The sequence below is a fragment of the Dasypus novemcinctus genome, chromosome 15 (genome assembly GCF_030445035.2).
Source record: "Dasypus novemcinctus isolate mDasNov1 chromosome 15, mDasNov1.1.hap2, whole genome shotgun sequence".
NCBI lineage: Eukaryota > Metazoa > Chordata > Mammalia > Cingulata > Dasypodidae > Dasypus > Dasypus novemcinctus.
The window spans coordinates 10,000,315-10,016,801 of record NC_080687.1 but is presented as its reverse complement, the minus strand read 5'-3'; the positions used below and the strand labels follow the sequence as shown (position 1 = coordinate 10,016,801).

Genomic DNA, 16,487 nt, shown 5'->3' with positions numbered 1-16,487 from the left:
AGCAGATGTTTCAAACAGGTGCTACTCGTTGGTGTTCATATGGGAACTGAATGCATGAGAGAGACAGCCTGTGCCTCCCAGCTTTTATTTCTGCTGAGAAAGAGCTGGCTGCCGAGTCACCCAGGCTGGACTGGCCTCTCCATCCCCTGGGCACCCTCCTGCCCTGCACTGGCCATCTTACCACACCCTTTGCTGTATGTTACTTCCAGGAGCTGCCCCTGCAGCCTTCTGAGGAGCACGGCCCTGCCAACCCCTTGACTTCAGACCGTCCCTGAGGCCTGGATGACACTAGCATCTTAGGTTTCATGCAGGTGACAGAGGAGGACGTGGAGGTCAGGAAGGCGGGCTGGCTTTTATCAACGTCCCTGCGTGAATGAGTGACAGACGAGTGATAGAGGCTTCGGTCTGAGAGGCTCAATCAGTGAGTGACCGACAAGTGATAGAGGCTTCGGTCTGAGAGGCTCAATCCATGAGGTACGCCAAGGTGAGAGGCCCTGCAGGGAACTCTGAGTTTGCTGGAGAAAGGGTAGTTGACTCTCAGGCTGTGGCAGGTTGAATTATGTAGCCCAGGAAAAGACACATACTGTTAATCCATCTTTTTGGGTGTGAACCCCTTGTACATAGGACCTTGTGAAGATGTTATTTTAGTTACAGTGTGGCCCATCTCAGTCAGAATGGGTCTTAATCCTATTATGGAAAGAAAGCCATGTGAAGGAACCAGAAGTCTGTGGAAACCAGAAGAGAAAGGAGAGGCTGTCGCCGTGCGATGGGAATGCCAAAGGATCCAGAATGGCCAACCAACTAGCACGCTATGAGCTGTGAACTCCAAGACTCTGAAACCATAAACCAGAAAACGCCTGCTGTCAGGTCTACCCATTGTCTTAGTAGCCCTGAAAACTATGCCAGATATATTGTTGAAGTACTACAATATAGATTAGCAGTGTCCAGAATCAGTTTCCCATGACGTTTGCTTTGCTGAGAGGCTAAAGGAAGGTGAGCTCAGCTGCTCCAAGTACATGGGGGCCTGCTAGCAGCACGGAGATACTTGTTGGGGTTCCTTGTTGTATCCTGAACACAGAAATTTCAGGACCCTGCGCTGCTTTTCAAAGACTTCATGAATAGCCTTGAGGTGGACAGAATGGTGATCAAGGAGACCAGGAGAGTAAGGATCTAGCCACAGGCCCAGGTTATCCCCTTGGACAAATTGCAGTCATCCCTGTGGGTGTCCAGGGACCTGCCTCCAAAGGGAGAAGGTACCAGGTGACTTCCCAAGGCCTTCTGTGTAGCCCAGCCATCTGGTTCCATGACTCCGGAGCAGAAGGTTCTCTGGGATTGCAGTGCCCTAGAACATGAATTGGTTCCTTCTCACAAGCTATTTCAGAAACTATAGGAAAGGCCCCTCATATTTCCCATATATATATATCACACTTTGAAGACATCAGAGTTATGTCCAATAGTGTCAGTGTATGGTGTTGTCAATAAAAATGAATAATTGTAGAGCTTTATACCTAAAACATATAAATATTGCATTTTCTCATTTAAGAAAATGAAATTACCAAAGAAAACTCTTTGGTAATGTTATTAGGATAAAATTCATAGTCTCAGTACATGCATATACATTAGGCCAATTTAACTGAGGAATAAGTTACTCAAAACTAATTTTTAAAAATCTAAATAGTGGTAAGGTTATAGCCATAAAATATCTTATATGTACTTTATAAAAAGAAAAAAAATGATAAATGGGATAATGTATACTAGAAAATAATTAGAGCTCTAATGTTACGGATTTCACATTTCAGAAGCACATATGACAAAAAAATTCTCATATAATCTTTCATGTAATATTTTGAAAATACTTCTTTATGATATTTAGTAACTTTAAAACTTTACTTCATTGAACTTTATAATGTATGGAGAAAAAGTATGTAGCTATGCTATGAAGATAAAAATGTAGGAAAACCAGTAACAGGAAGAAATTCCTAAATCTCTAATTTGGTGTTCCCTCCCCCAGAATTACTTGCCTCTGTTGACTGATGAGAGACCAGGGTCTAATGCTACCCAGTGCCCTCAAGCTTACCAGGGTGGTGGCGTGTCTAGTTTTTAAGCATATGGCTGTGTAAAATTTTATCCAAAAAAAATCGTTCTTGGTAATAACCCCCAAAGAGAAAATAAATTCTTAAAGACTTACAACTACATACGCAATTAGCAAATTTCAGAAGGCAGCCAGATGAGCCTGTGAAGGTTAGCAGTGAAGCAAGGGAATTCACTGCCACCACCAGTAGTTTCTATTGTTTTGCAAATGCTGGCCAAAGCCAATTAGGCAAGGAAAAGGCGTGTATAAATATTGCCAAGGAGGAGACAAAAGTAATTATTTTCGATAAGCTCTTCATGGAAATGCAGAGAAGCTGAAATCAGCTTCTCAGGTTGAGAAAGTAAGTGGGCCAATTGCCAACTGCAAGGTAGGGAAAGCTGTCATGTTCTTTGTATCTGCTAGAAAATATGGCAGAGAAAAAGAGCCACCTACGACAGCAACAAAGAAACAACGAAAATGAAGCTACCGCCGTCCAGGAACTGTGATGGAAGCCGCAGCGCCGCCGAGAGGAGTGGGGCTGGGCGCCGTGGCTCCTGCCCGGCGGTGCTGGGTGCCTTCCGCCCGCCCTGCCCGCCCGGCCTTCCTCCTGCCGCCTTCGCTGCTGCCCACGCCGTCCACTTCATGCCCCCTGCCCTGGCATGCAGGAAGCTGGGCGCCAGGGGACTAACGGCTAACGGGCGGGGCACTTCCATCCCCAAACGTCTCCGTTCCGGGAATCCCGGCGCCGCCCCCACAGAGAGGACACGACCACATCCCGGGGACCCCCCGGGAGGCCTCCGCGGGGGCCACCGCACAGAGCCTGCTTCTCAGGGAGACACACAGATTGCCAGAGACCGGCAGAGGAGTGGTCAGGGAGCACCTACAGTCCAGAGACCACCACGAGCCCGCCGGCGCCTGAGCCCGGGACGGGAGGCTGTCCTCCTCCCCTGCTCAGCTGGAGCCCCCCTGGGTAGGACTGAGAAGCCCTCGGAAGACAGTTGTCAGCTGAGCTGTTGACAGTGAGTCAGGGCTTTGAAGGCACAGCTATGCACTTGACCCAAAGAGCAGGCCTGCTGGACATCCAGAGGAGGCGGGGTGCTGGGGGTATCCAGGTATCGGTCACCTGGTGTCACTGTCAGGGAAAGTCGTCTTCAAAACAAGAAACGATATCCATGCTGTATATCTGCAGGAAAAACGTATCTACCATCATGCCATCGGAACAAAACCTTGGCAAATTAATATAGGTGAATAGGCCCAAATGGTGGGTACAGAGTTCTCCAAGAAAAGAAAATACAGGTCACATACAAAGTCACACATCCCAGTGTCCCACAGTCATTAGACACAGAAGCTTTTAAAATTCTCAAATAAAAGTGAGGTTTTTTTTGGCCTTCTTGGAATAAGGACGGTATAAAACATGTTTTAACCAATTCTCCACCTTCTCAAAAGAAGGTGGAAACTATGGGAAAGTCCACGGATCAACAAGAGAGAATAAAAGAGGTTCCATGAGGATGAAAAATTATGATCCCAGATCCAGGCTGCCACCAGGCCCAGAGGGCCATTACCTGGCCTGGGGTAAGAACAGGGATGGCGGCAGGGGGGAGGCTTTCCAGGGACAAATTTGGAAGTAAGAGATAGGTGAGCTGAGTTTGACCAGGGGAAATGGAGCAATGGGAGTGATTCTGTTCTTGTTAGAAATGTGGGAGCATCAGTGAAAAGTTAGGGATATTAAAGGAGGTAACAAAAGAGTGCAATAATTCCAGAAAATAACTCCGTACTGCATAGCACACCTTAGCAGTAAATAATATTTACATAATAATATGAAAACTGGGAAAAATGGGGCTGGGAAGTGGGCAGATATGCTGAGAGTATCACAAAGAAATCAATATCTAGAGTATAATAGGTGAAGATAAAAATTTTAAAAATGAAATATTATACTCAAAACTTAGAGCTTTATATAAGAAGAGTGAAAATAACTAGAAAGAGTGACCTCCCTGAAGTGGGACTGAAAATGTGGAGCCGTGGGGCAGGCAGGACAGTCCTGTCCTTCATTCTAAGCCTTTCATTATTTATTCAGTCATTTTAAAGAAAAATATTTTATTTTCTGCAACACTCAAACCAGGAGAAAGACTTTGGGAACCTGGAAACATAGCACTGCAGTTAGGTTGCGTGAGTTTTTCCAGTGTAGGCAAATCCACTGGAGGAGCTTTCCTGGAAAGCATCTTTGTTCCCCCATTTCAGTAGCGATTCCTTTGTTCCCCAGTGGCATGAAGCAGGGGGGAAGTCCTCATCGTCCTGCACGTGTTTTAACCCTTGCACCTCCGGCTGCGGACCTCCCGGTCAGTTCAGAACCAGTACTTCTCCTTCTCCAGTGGGCTTACGAATCCCCGCGGAGCTCATTGAAATGCAGATCCTGATTCCGTGGGTCTGTGATGGGGCATTTGAGTCTTTTCTTCCGAGCTCACCTGACATGCTGAAGCTGCTGGACCACGTCCCAGGCAGAGAGAGCAGCACCGCCTCTGGTGGGTCTTGGCTTCCTGAAAGTGCTTCTGAAATGTTATGCCTGCTGGAATCCCCGGGACCTGTGAAAACTGGAAATGGCCAGGCCACACCCAGTAACAGTGAAATCAGAATCTCTGCTGAGAGGGCCCAGACATCAGAGGTTCCTGCAACTTCCCAGATACTTCAGTGTGCTGAGGAATTTGAGAACCACTGCCTTCGGTTATGTAGTGCCATATGGGAAAACCCTCTCTTTAAAATGAGCAGATAGTCACAAGCACAAAACTTACATATATATTTTTAATTTTAAAAATCTGTTATGCATACACATATGCACACATATTAACAAAGGCTTAGATTTCACAGGTTTTTTCCTAATTAGTATTTTTAATCATATGCAGATTTAAAAAATAATAAGGAATTTTGAAAATAAAAACCCATGAACTACACTCAAATATAAGGTCTTTTTTTCAGGCAAAATAAATATACTATTGTTTTTTTAAAAATACTGCTGAGTGATAGAAAAGATTTGAATAAATGAAGACATACGCCTTGCTGCTGGGTAAGAAGACAGTATTGTAAAGATTGTCGAATGTCTTCCCATCATGCTGAAAGGATGCACTGATTCCAGTGTCCATCATGATCCCAGTAGATTGACTAAAAGATTCTAATATGCATCAGTAAAAATAAATGTACAAGCTAACCATAAAATATTTGAAAATGAAAAGTAATGAAGATGCACTTTCCCTTCTGGTTTTAAAAGTATTATAAGATTTGCAATGATTAAAATATAAACAGGCATCACGATGGAATGGAATGCAAGAATCAGAAATAAGTCCAAGTCAGTCAATCAATCATAATCAACTAATTTCTCTTCATTTATATAATAAATATGACCTATATAACAGCATTTTAATTATATTATAAATCTAACACACAGTATAGAAAAGACAGATTTTTTTTTAAAAAAGTAGAATTGGGAAAATTTAGGGAATAAAACAAGTCAGAGCTCTCTCCTCTCCTGCACCAGTAAATAACTTACAGATGAATTTACTTATAAATCTAAAGTGAAAATTAAAACCATAAAACTCTGGAAGAAAATATAGATGAGCATTTATATAATCTTAAGATAAAGGTTCTCTCTAATCATGACATTAAAAGCAGAAGCCATAAAAGAAAAGATTAAAAGATTGTATCATTCATTTCAAACTACATAAAAAGATGAACAGTTCTTTTCAACTTTTAAGCCTAAATAAAATCTAAAACTTCTGTTGCTGATTAAAAAAAAACAAACACATATAAAGCAAACAGTAAAGTGGGAAACATTTTTAACCATTATAAACAATGATGAATACCCCTATGTAAAGGACTCCTACAAATTAGTAAAAAAAAAATAAAAAACAGCACAATAACAAAAATGGACAAGAAGATATAAACAGATATTCACAAGAAAAGTGAAGCCAATATCCAACAAACTTTAGGTACAATTTTTACCCTCATTATAAATATAATACAAAAATTGAACAAGATTTTTGTCTGACAAAATTTGAAAAGAATGATAATATGTAGAGTGTTGATGAGTATGTGGTGAACTGGACAGTCTTATATGCTGATATCAAATTCATTAATTGGTGCAATGTTTAAGGAGGGTACTTTAGTAATACTTTAAAAAGAAATCCTTAATATTGCGAATTGGTTTTTTTCCCAAGCAATTCCACATGTCATAATCCTAAGGAAGTAATCAAACTGACGTATGTATCTTTTCTTGTTGTAATAACAAAAATATAACATCTAAATCCTACTAGAGGAAATTTGAAGAATTAATTATATATCCATATAACTGAATATTATGAAGCTCTTAAAAGTGATATTGTAGATGTATATTTATTCACAAACTTCTTTGGTTATTTAAATGGAAAGAAATTACACCAGTATGTATGTATAAGCCTAATTTATTGGAAAATGTAAAACAAAACTTTATGCCTAGATAAATTTCTATTTTAATGTTAATAGGATAACAGGAGACTAAAAAATGTTTGCTCACTTGTATTTTCTAAACATAGGGTGGGGTGAGATAAGAAGAGACTAAAAGAAGATTGAACTATATCACAGAAGAAGTAGAAAAAAGAAAAAAAAAAAGGTTAATTGACCCAGTATTCCCAAGGGCCTGAGAAGGAGTTAAGATTTCAGTAAGAGGTTGGCCTGATCCCTGAGGCCTGGTTTGCCTTCTAATGCCATTATTATTGAATTCATTTCTTTCTGGCAGGGGAGATCAAAGTTGGCATAAGTAATTTCTGCAATATTCTTACAAAAATTAAAAGATGAAAGAAGGCTGTATTAAATAAGTGATACAGCAAGGAAAAGAAGAACCTGCTTGTGTTCAGAAGCATCTTTGATGAAACCACTTCTGGAGGAGGCACTGTGGTATGGTGTAGGCAGGACATGGAACAAATTGCCAGCTCGCTCTACGGGCCTTTGAAATTCTGCCATCTTCTTATATTTCTCAAGGGAGTGCTATTTCAGTGATCATAAAATTCCCCATAATTCCCTATTACTTTCCAAAAAGTAATAATATGAATGTTTTATGGGACATATCTAAGAAACTCTTAGCTCTGTCCAGGAAAACTCGCTGAGGACAAGTCCAACAGATGTTGTCAGGCATGGGTCCCTGAGTAAATATCTCTGGTCACTCTCATGTTTGAAGAAATATCCAGAAATCTTGCCTAGGAGCCCATTGCTTCTGTCCTGTGCTGGGGGCTTGAGCAAAAAGGCAGAAACAGAGGTGGAAGGTGAGGGTCTGGGCATGAAAGATCTTGAATTTATATTGATTTTTTTAAAGGAATTTATGTGTGTATGTATATTCTGTACAGGCAATGCCACATTGTCATGTAGGTAATTTATGTCAGGAATTCTTAAAATTTAAATATAATAATTTTATGATTATAAGAAAATTTTGTGGGGCTAATTGGCAATATAATTCGTACCAGTCACTCCTAAATCCTGGAACTGGCTAGATCACCAGGATGCAACATTGTATATGGACTGACGATAATTAAAATTTTAGTTCCATACAAGGTATATTTTGGACTAAAGCAGGGGTGTTGAGAGAGCAGAGCTCTTTAGCTCAAGCATGTCATTTCATGTCTCTAAACCTCATTTCCCGCTGTGTCATGAGAATGAAAGCACATGATTGAAGCTCCTTGTAAAGAGAAAAGTGCAGCGCAGATGCTGTTTTCCATGCCCACTTTTCCACATCCGCTGGTCTTCACACCGGCCTGTTTTCACACCCAACTCGGCAGCTGCTCCCGGAGGCTGGAGGCTGCTCTTGCCTCCCTCCTCTGTGAATGCGGACGGCATGGGGCTTTCGCCACCTTCTCCAGCATCGCCTTCCCGTGTTCCCACCCAGGCTGACCTTTGTGGGGCTTGTCTGGCTAAGGAAGGGGGGTGGGTAAAGGACGGGGTCAAAGCACCGAGGACTCTGATTCCTTAGAAGCTCGAGCTGAACCTCCCACCTGCCGAACAGAGAAGAGAAATGGAACGATGCCCTTTACCTGCACAAGTCTGCAGTCCCACTCATGTCCCTGCTTCTTTCCTTCAGCCCCTTTAGACCCTGTCAGAGGGATTTATCCTGCAAGGAGGGAATGAAAACCATAGCTTTTGTGGCCAGTACCCAACAGCGCTCTGGCTGGCCATATATCACCCAGGCCTCCAGCGCCGGGCCTGCTACCTACCGGGTGACGAAGCGACACTTAAAAAGCAGAAAAACCATCCTAGGGTCCACAGAATGGAGGAATAGAGTATAGACTAGAGTGGACTTACTGATATTCTATTCTGGAACTATTGTGATTAGTAATGGAAGAAAATGTGGCATTCATGTGGAGAAAGTGGCCACGGTAGCTGCTGAGGGTAGGGAGAGGGAAGAAGAGATGTGATGTGGGGGCATTTTCAGGACTTGGAGTTGTCCTGGGTGGTACTGCAGGGACAGTTACTGGACATTTTATGTCCTTGAATGGCCCAGTGGGTGGACTGGGGGAGAGTGTAAACTATAATGTGGACCATTGACCATGTGGTGCAGCAGTGCTCAGAGATGTATTCACCAAGTGCGATGAATGTCCCAAGATGATGGAGGAGGTTGTTATAGGAGGAGTGGGGTGAGGGGGATGGGGGATATATGGGGACCTCATATTTTTTTAATGTAACATTAAAAAAAATAAAGATACACACAAAAAAGGCAGCCTAACAAATAATGGAAGCATTATTTAAATAATCCTGGGAAGCAGATGTTGTTCACTGGTTAAGCACCTAATTCCCATGTACGAGTTCCTGTGTTTAATCCCCGGTACCTCCTAAAAAAATCCTGTCCAGGCAAATATGTCTTATTTAATCCTAAAAATAACTCATTTGTTTGTCCAGTGTTCCAAAAAAATAAATACATGAACACAGATTAAAAAAAAAAAAAAGCAGAAATAATTCAGATACTATGATTATGGTCAAAATCATTATCATTTTATAACATATTTCCTTCTCTGATCTTGGTCTTTTTACGGTTCAGTGTTTTAGAGTCTCCAGGTTTGTATTCATATTCTATCAACACTTGAAATATTTTATTCAAGGTACAATCAGCAATCATTCTTTCTGTTTCTCTAGCAAGAAGGTATTTCTTTAGCTCCTGTTCACTCTACTTATAATTAAGGGTTATTGCTTCCTGTTTACATCATCTGATGATTTCATGGTCTAACGTTTTGTTGATCATTTTAACGTTCTCTGATTCACTGTGTTCTTATTTTCCATTTACCTTGTTTCTTCTCATGTTGAGGCTTTTTTGGTCACTTATTAACTCACCACATTTATCTTTCTGCTTCTAATATCCAAAACATCAAAATTTTAAAAATGCTTTTCCCAAGCCATATATCGAGGCCTCTGTGCTAAACGGGGAGTTTCCCCTTGACTGAATGAAGTCACAGTGTTCTCAGAACCTGGACCACTGTGCCCCCAGCAGGACCCGCCGCCTGCTTTCTCTTGACTTCCCTTCTCACCCAGAGGCAGCGCCTGCATATCTGGTCATACCTGGTGGGGCCGCTGCCACCAGGTAACCAAGCTCCGTGAATGCAGGTGCTCGGGTTGCGGCTCCATCACCGAGTGATTGACTGTATCCTCCTCTTGCTGAAATCCCAGATTGTTTCTCTCCCTGGTGGATGGGGTAAACATCTTAGTTTGGCATTCTAGATCCTTAATCCACTCTGTGCCTGCCACCCCATGCTGTGCCACCCCATTGGTAATGAGGTAGGGGACAGGCATTCAGGAAACATATTTCAGGACCAGCAGTGCTCTCACCTCTCCACTATGATTGGAGGGTGAAGAAGATTTGGTTCCTGACATTAGGAGGCCATGGGTGAGGGAGGAGAGTGACATTCACTGAATTTAAGTCATTACAATATAGCACATTAAAAAAGTAGTTTAATAAGGAAGTAGAAAACTAAATTAAGTAGGCTGGGATGTCATTTTGATGACCACAGGACAGCATGTAGGGCCACTGGAGCATCGGGTTTTGCATCCAGTCATGGGAGCATCTTACGTGTAAATCTTTTTTTAAAGGTGAGATCTGGGTGTGTGATCGGCATCATATTCAGCTTCCTGAGCAGCTTCATTGCTTTAAAATGAGTGCTGCTTGAGTAGTTTGCAATTCAACCAGAGAAACTCTTAGGGTTGCCAAGCAACATACCGCTGCTGTCAACAGAAGCAAATCTAACATTAATTTTCTATCCCCTAAAATGATAGAAGAAATAAATGAAACTAAATGTTTTCATTTCTACCTACTCTGTCAAATAATATCAACACTGCGATTGTCAGAAACAGGCTGTTTCCACAAGAACAGTGTTTCAGGAGGCAGTCCCCTTGTTTTGTTCTGCTTTCCAAAGCATTTTCGGTCTTCAGGACATGCGGATGGCTGTGTGCTACTGCAGCTGCTCTGTGAGGACTGAGGGCTCCCACTCATAAAATAAATCCATTAAACGGCAACTTAAAAAAAAAAAAGGTGATTCTTCAAACCCAGAGGACTTCTTTTTGGTTGAGCTTAGAGAAGCAAAGACCATAGTCAGATAACTCATACTTTCTGCACAGAGCAGTCCATGAGAGCTTCTTGTGTGAAGCACATCCTCCATCACATCTAGGACCCACGGAAATAGAGCCAGTGGGAAACGTACACATTGAAGTGACTCAACTGGACTGGCCGGAGGATACCTGTGGAAGAAAGGGCATTCTTCTTTCTTCCCAAATAAGAGCTGTATTTTCCACTCTTTCTTAGATAGGATGCTTTTCTGGCAAGAGGTTTGTTTTGAAACCTAAGCTAAGACCAGGTGTGCCCGTCCCTCATGAAGATGCTGATGTAGATTTGTGATGCTCATTTATACTAAAGTCCAGGCTTCCCCTTAATTCTATTTCAGTACCTTTTTATTTTCAATTTGGGAGTTCCACTGCACTGATAATTAGTTCTCCCTCTTCTTAGTGGATCTATCTGTCAAGCACAATCCCTGCTTTTCTTCCTTACCTTACCACCAAGGGGGTCCCCAGTGCTAGACACTGCCAGTCACTATAGAGATCTGATTTCTGAGCTGGTGTTGTGAGTCCATGGGTCAATTGGACTCTCTGAATCTCTTTTCATATGACATAATACCTTTTGTTGGAGCACACAGAAGCTCTGAACCTGGGTAGTTTCTTGAGCTGTTTGGATCCAGAGACATTGGAAGAAACTGAACATAGCTTCCCCAGGACAGAAGTGTATTGGAGCATTTCTCCCTTGAAAACGTCATTCTGCTCATTCTGCACCATGCTTCTTGGCAAACAGCGTCTCTGATTCCACGTACAGGGGAACATCCCAGTGTGATCAGACAGTGGAGGTCAGTGTCCCATGTCCTCCAGTGGTCCATGGCCATCCGTAAAAGGTAAGGGTCTCAGCTACGAAGAGGGGTGCAGCAAAGATGAACCCCAGAGGGCCGTTGGAGGTGGACAGGGATATAGTTGGATTGAGCAGCAGAGAGAGGTCAGATTATTAGGAGCAGGGGGCAGAGGGGTGCTTGGGAGCAGGGTGCTGGCCAGGGTTTTGAATGTAAGTCAGTCTTATCCCCATTAGATGTAGGCTTTATTGTGTTAATCACACCATGGATGTTGACAAAGCATGGGTATTGCTATTCACATTTTCTATCAGGGTAAGTTTTTAATTATTAGTAAAAGAACTTTAAATCCACACAAAGTCTGGAAGAGAGCCTGGAGATTAAGCTAAATTTTCCCATCCTCCAGCAACTTAGGCTGGCTTCAGTCTGGTAGGAAGAAGGCAGATTTAAAGTTAGTGTGGGCGTGACTCAAGACTTGTGTGGTCACCTTGTGTTTTAGCATCCTCATCTGTAAAATGGGAATAATCATTCCATCCCTTCCCACTGTGCAGAAGGGTGCTAAAGATGAATGTATTCAAGAGATACTTGTTGAATATTTGCTATATGCCACATACCTTGCAAAGTGCTAGAGATTCAAGACTGAGAAGACCCTTCCCTACTTTCCAGAGCTCCAGCCTGGTGAGAGTCATCGACGCAAACACTTACCATGCACAGAGGAAGAGGGCATGTAGGAAAGAGCCACGCTTGCTTGGGACGTCAAGGAGCTAACCTGAAGGAAGAGAGGAGTTGCCTGACGAGAGCCTGCACGTATTCACAGAAGCCTGGCCGTGGGGTGCGCAGCAAGACAGCACCAAGGTCCCGAGGGGTCCCACTGCCAGGTTAGGCACTTAGGCTCTAGGGGGATGCGTAAGCAGTGGGAAATGCACGTAGCAAGTAAGACTCAGATTTGTGAATTCAAGAACTCCTGAGCGGCAGTGTGGAGAGTAGATCCATGGAGAGGCGACCATTTAAGAGCCCATAATCATCCAGTGGCGGGACAGAGAGGCCAGATGGAAACAGGAGGTCTTCCAGATGCCCTCAGTCTATTGATTGTCGAGTGGGGATAAAACATAAATGTGGGGATAAAACAATATCAGTGCCTGTAAACTTAATCTCAATAATGTTAGCTTTTAAAAAAGAACCTTCTTACATGACATATCTCAAAAAGAAGAAAAGAACTGTCAATATTTACATAAGAAAAAAATCAAGAAAAATCTGTTACCTCTTCTCCCCAAATCAGCAGAGTATCTCTGAATGGTGGCGTTTGTGGAGGGCGGGGGAGGGGGTGGGGTGGGGTGGATGATTTTAGTTTTTTTCTTCTTCTTACCATTATTTAAAAGTTTTGACCACGGGTATGTAGTACTTTTGTAGTTGATACGTGTATAGAAGGATGCCAGGTTGTCTTCAACTGTGTTTATCAAAATGGACTGTCTGAAAGCTTTGATCTTCTCACATCTCTGGAATTTGTTCATATAGAAAAATAAAAATGTACTCAGTGCTTCAGGAGCAAATAAGATGAAGAGGAAACCCTGCACCGAGGATGTCTTTCCTCTGTATCTCAAAAGACACCACCAACTGGATAGGGAATTGTGAGAGATCAAACTAAGGCTTGTCCATGCCACCAGCCTTGCCATGGGGCTGGAGAGCTTTTCTGCAACTCTTCAGTCCCGTAATGTGGAAAGCCCAGGTTTCCAGCATGATGGACACACTGTATGCCTTCCCTGGTTTATAAATATTCAGTGTTGTGATTGCTCATAAATCCAGGGATTGCCATGAAACTATTTTTCACTGGTGGTCTGCTTTTTCATCTGGAATGACATTAAGATTCAGAAAGGACTGTCTGTCATTTGGCTCTGTAATTTGGGAGAGCTGCAATTTCATCTTTCCATCATTATGGCAGGGCCCAGAGTTCTTGGAATGATATTCTGGTATTCTCTTCATGACTGGAGTTATAAAACAAAATATTCTGGTTCGCTATGGCAACCTTTTCTGGAGGCACATTTCCCTGTGCAGCAGACTGCACAGTGATATTTCCATTTTAAGTCCATTTTCCAGTAAAATCTACCATGTCTCCCTCCTGCATAGTAGTCATCTAGCCTATTCAGGTTGTTTGTCCATTAGTTGATAGAATATGGCTTCAAGTGGAAAGAGGACTGAGTTGTGGCTGTAAAGGAAGTTATGCTAAGTTTAAAGAATGCTGATTCTTGGGCCACCCTGGGGCTTCCTTGTGGTGGGCTGTGCTGACATCTCGAAGCAGAAAATGGTCTCTCTTCAGAAAACAATGGGATGAGCATGAGGACCTGTGTCTACCACGGCAGGTACAGAGAGGTCCAGCTTGATACAGACTGGGCATGGTCTGTCAGCTGCTTGGTCAACTTTGCCCCTTTATGTAAAATAACTTGGCAGCCTTTATTGGGTGTTGCCGGGAGGAACCCCTTTCTCAGAATGGCTTTTCCAGAAGACAAAAACGATTGACTTGCAGGGGCTTCCTGAGAAAATGGGCTGCACCCTACAGAGCTGCAGATGAGCACCACCTGCTGAGAAGCCAGGTGAGACAGCTTATCAAATTGGACAAGCATACCACGCTAACCAGCGCATAGCCGCCCTCCCCCATTTTATAAGAGCCCTCTGGGTAAAGTGGAAACTTGACGTCAGCCAATCAGAACATTTCCTCACTTGCCCTCTGTGGGCCTTCCACCTCCAGCCCCTCAGCGGAGCTGCCCTCTGCTTTCTGAGTGGGATGCTGCCCGATGCATGGATGGCTCCGTGAAGCTGGAGAGGCTAAATTGCATGAGTTGTTCTTTATCAGCCCTTGTGTTTTCAGGGTGCCTCATGACCACGAGCTTTGCTCAGCCAGGTCCTGGAGGACCAGGTTAGGGTCTCGTCCATCATCTGCAGGACAGGGCCCCTGCCCTGGGGTTCTTTGTTGGAGGGACAGGACCACGCGTGGGCTTTGAGGACCCAGTTAACTTGTCCCCACGCTCCCATCATAAGCTGCGATTGGCAGGCAGATCTGAGATCACTGTTGGGGAGGAAGTTGTGGTTTTATTTATTTTTTAATAAAAAGGAAGATATAAGTGATCTTTTAAAAAAACATATTTAGGTCAGATTATATCCTTCTCCACCACAAATACTCCACATTTTTCTCACACTGAGTGGAAAGCCACCGACCTTATCAGAATGGCTACCATGGCCCTTTATTATCTGCTCTTTTTTTTCCTCCACATATTTAACTTTTTCAAGCCTTTGCTCAAAATTCCCACAAGGCTTGCTCTGTCCCTCGCCACATTAAGTGACAACCTACATCAGTCAGCACATCTGATCCACTTTCTTTTTTTTTTTTAACTCTTAGCACTTTTTGCCATCTAGCGCACTTCTTCATTATGTGTGTTTAATTTATACATAGAAGTGACTCTCTATATGCATTGCTTATTGTCTGTCACCCCCTGCTCCACGGAGGGAGGGGTCCTGGTTTCTCTGTTGGTGTAGCCCTAGCACCTAAAACAAAGCCTGGCGCTCAGTGGACCCTCAAACAGTAGCTGAATTGGGATTGATTAAAGACCTGGTACTTCAGTTTTCCCATCTGCCTGAAATGATATTTTTTGTGCTGGCCAGAGGGATGCTATTTACAGAAAAGTGTGGAAATATTTAAACTCTTTGGGGTCCCAGGTCATAATTCTGTAAGTTAAGTTATAGTAACAATAATAAAAAAATAATAGTAAAACTGGTTTCTTAGCACTTGCCAGGCATTGTGCTAGTCACTTTACAAACAAGGAGGAAGCTGGGGTTGTCTCTATTTTATTGATAAGGGCAGCTGAGACCCTGAGCTTTTAAAAAGTCACAGAACACAGGTTTGGACCCAGGTCTCGATCACTAATCCTGAAGGAGGAAACCATGCTCAGAGGTGTCAGCGTTGCCTCCTGGCCTGAGTCGAGAGCCCGCTGGTGGAGTGTAGCAGCAGGCGGGTCCTTGGTGGCCAGGTGGGCGGGACCTAGTGTGCTGGGCAGCCTGCACCTGTTGCTGTGGCAGCGGGTGGGGCAGGGAGGCGGCGTCCTCTTTCCACGGGACATCTGGCTGGCTGGAGCCACCCGTAGCACACCTTTGGGGGTGGGACCAAGCGTGCTGGGAGGCTCCCTGGGAGCTGCTGGACTGAGCCTTTTAGCTGGAAGGACCTGTCCCCTGCTCACTTCCACCTTGCAAACCATCCCCCCTCCAGACTGCTTTAAATAATGCTTATTTTTCTTATTTCATCACAAAAGCCATACACATTCACTGTAGAGAATTTGGGATATATAGATGCATGCCCAGTATTTTAAAATGCCATAGTTTTACTACCCAGAGATGCTGAGGATGATGAAATGATTCTAGCTCATATTGTTTGAGCACTTACTACGTACTAGGTGCTGTGGTAAGCACACAATGTGGATGATTTCGTTTTGAAAATCTCACCATAGCCTGCAAGTTAAGGATCGTGCTCTCCATTTCACTGAGGAGACAACTGAGGCACAGAGCAGTTGACTGACTTCCCAAGATCACTCTGCTTTTGCGCAGTGCAACCAGGGTTCAACCTAAATACTAGAATGACTCCGGAATTCTGGAACATGAATTTAATAATATGCTTATGAATGTGTGTGTATTTGTGTGTGTGGTGTACATATACAGACATATACCTTAAAAATGCTCATCTATAAGTGCAAACTTTATAACATACACAGCACTAGAAGGATGTATATAAAAATTAATAGACGGAGGCCTGGAGGGGGGCATGACTAATGGGTATAGGTTTCTTTTGGGGGTGATGAAAATGTTCTAAAATTACACTATAATGATGGTTGCACAACTCTGTTAATGTATTAAAAATCATTGATGTGTGCACTTTGAATGGGTGAAGTTTATGGTATGTAAATTACATCTCAATAAAGTCCAAAAAAATACCACGAAAACCCTAGGCAGTCAACACAAATCACTTTTCAAATGCAACCATGTGGGTG

General features: G+C 43.1%; 1 protein-coding gene across 2 annotated transcripts in view; it reads left to right on the top strand.

Moving 5' to 3' along the window:
- The window catches only part of MTUS2 (microtubule associated scaffold protein 2), a 560,413-nt gene that overhangs the window by 237,618 nt on the left and 306,308 nt on the right, over window positions 1–16,487 (top strand). The gene's annotated exons all lie outside the window — the stretch shown is intronic.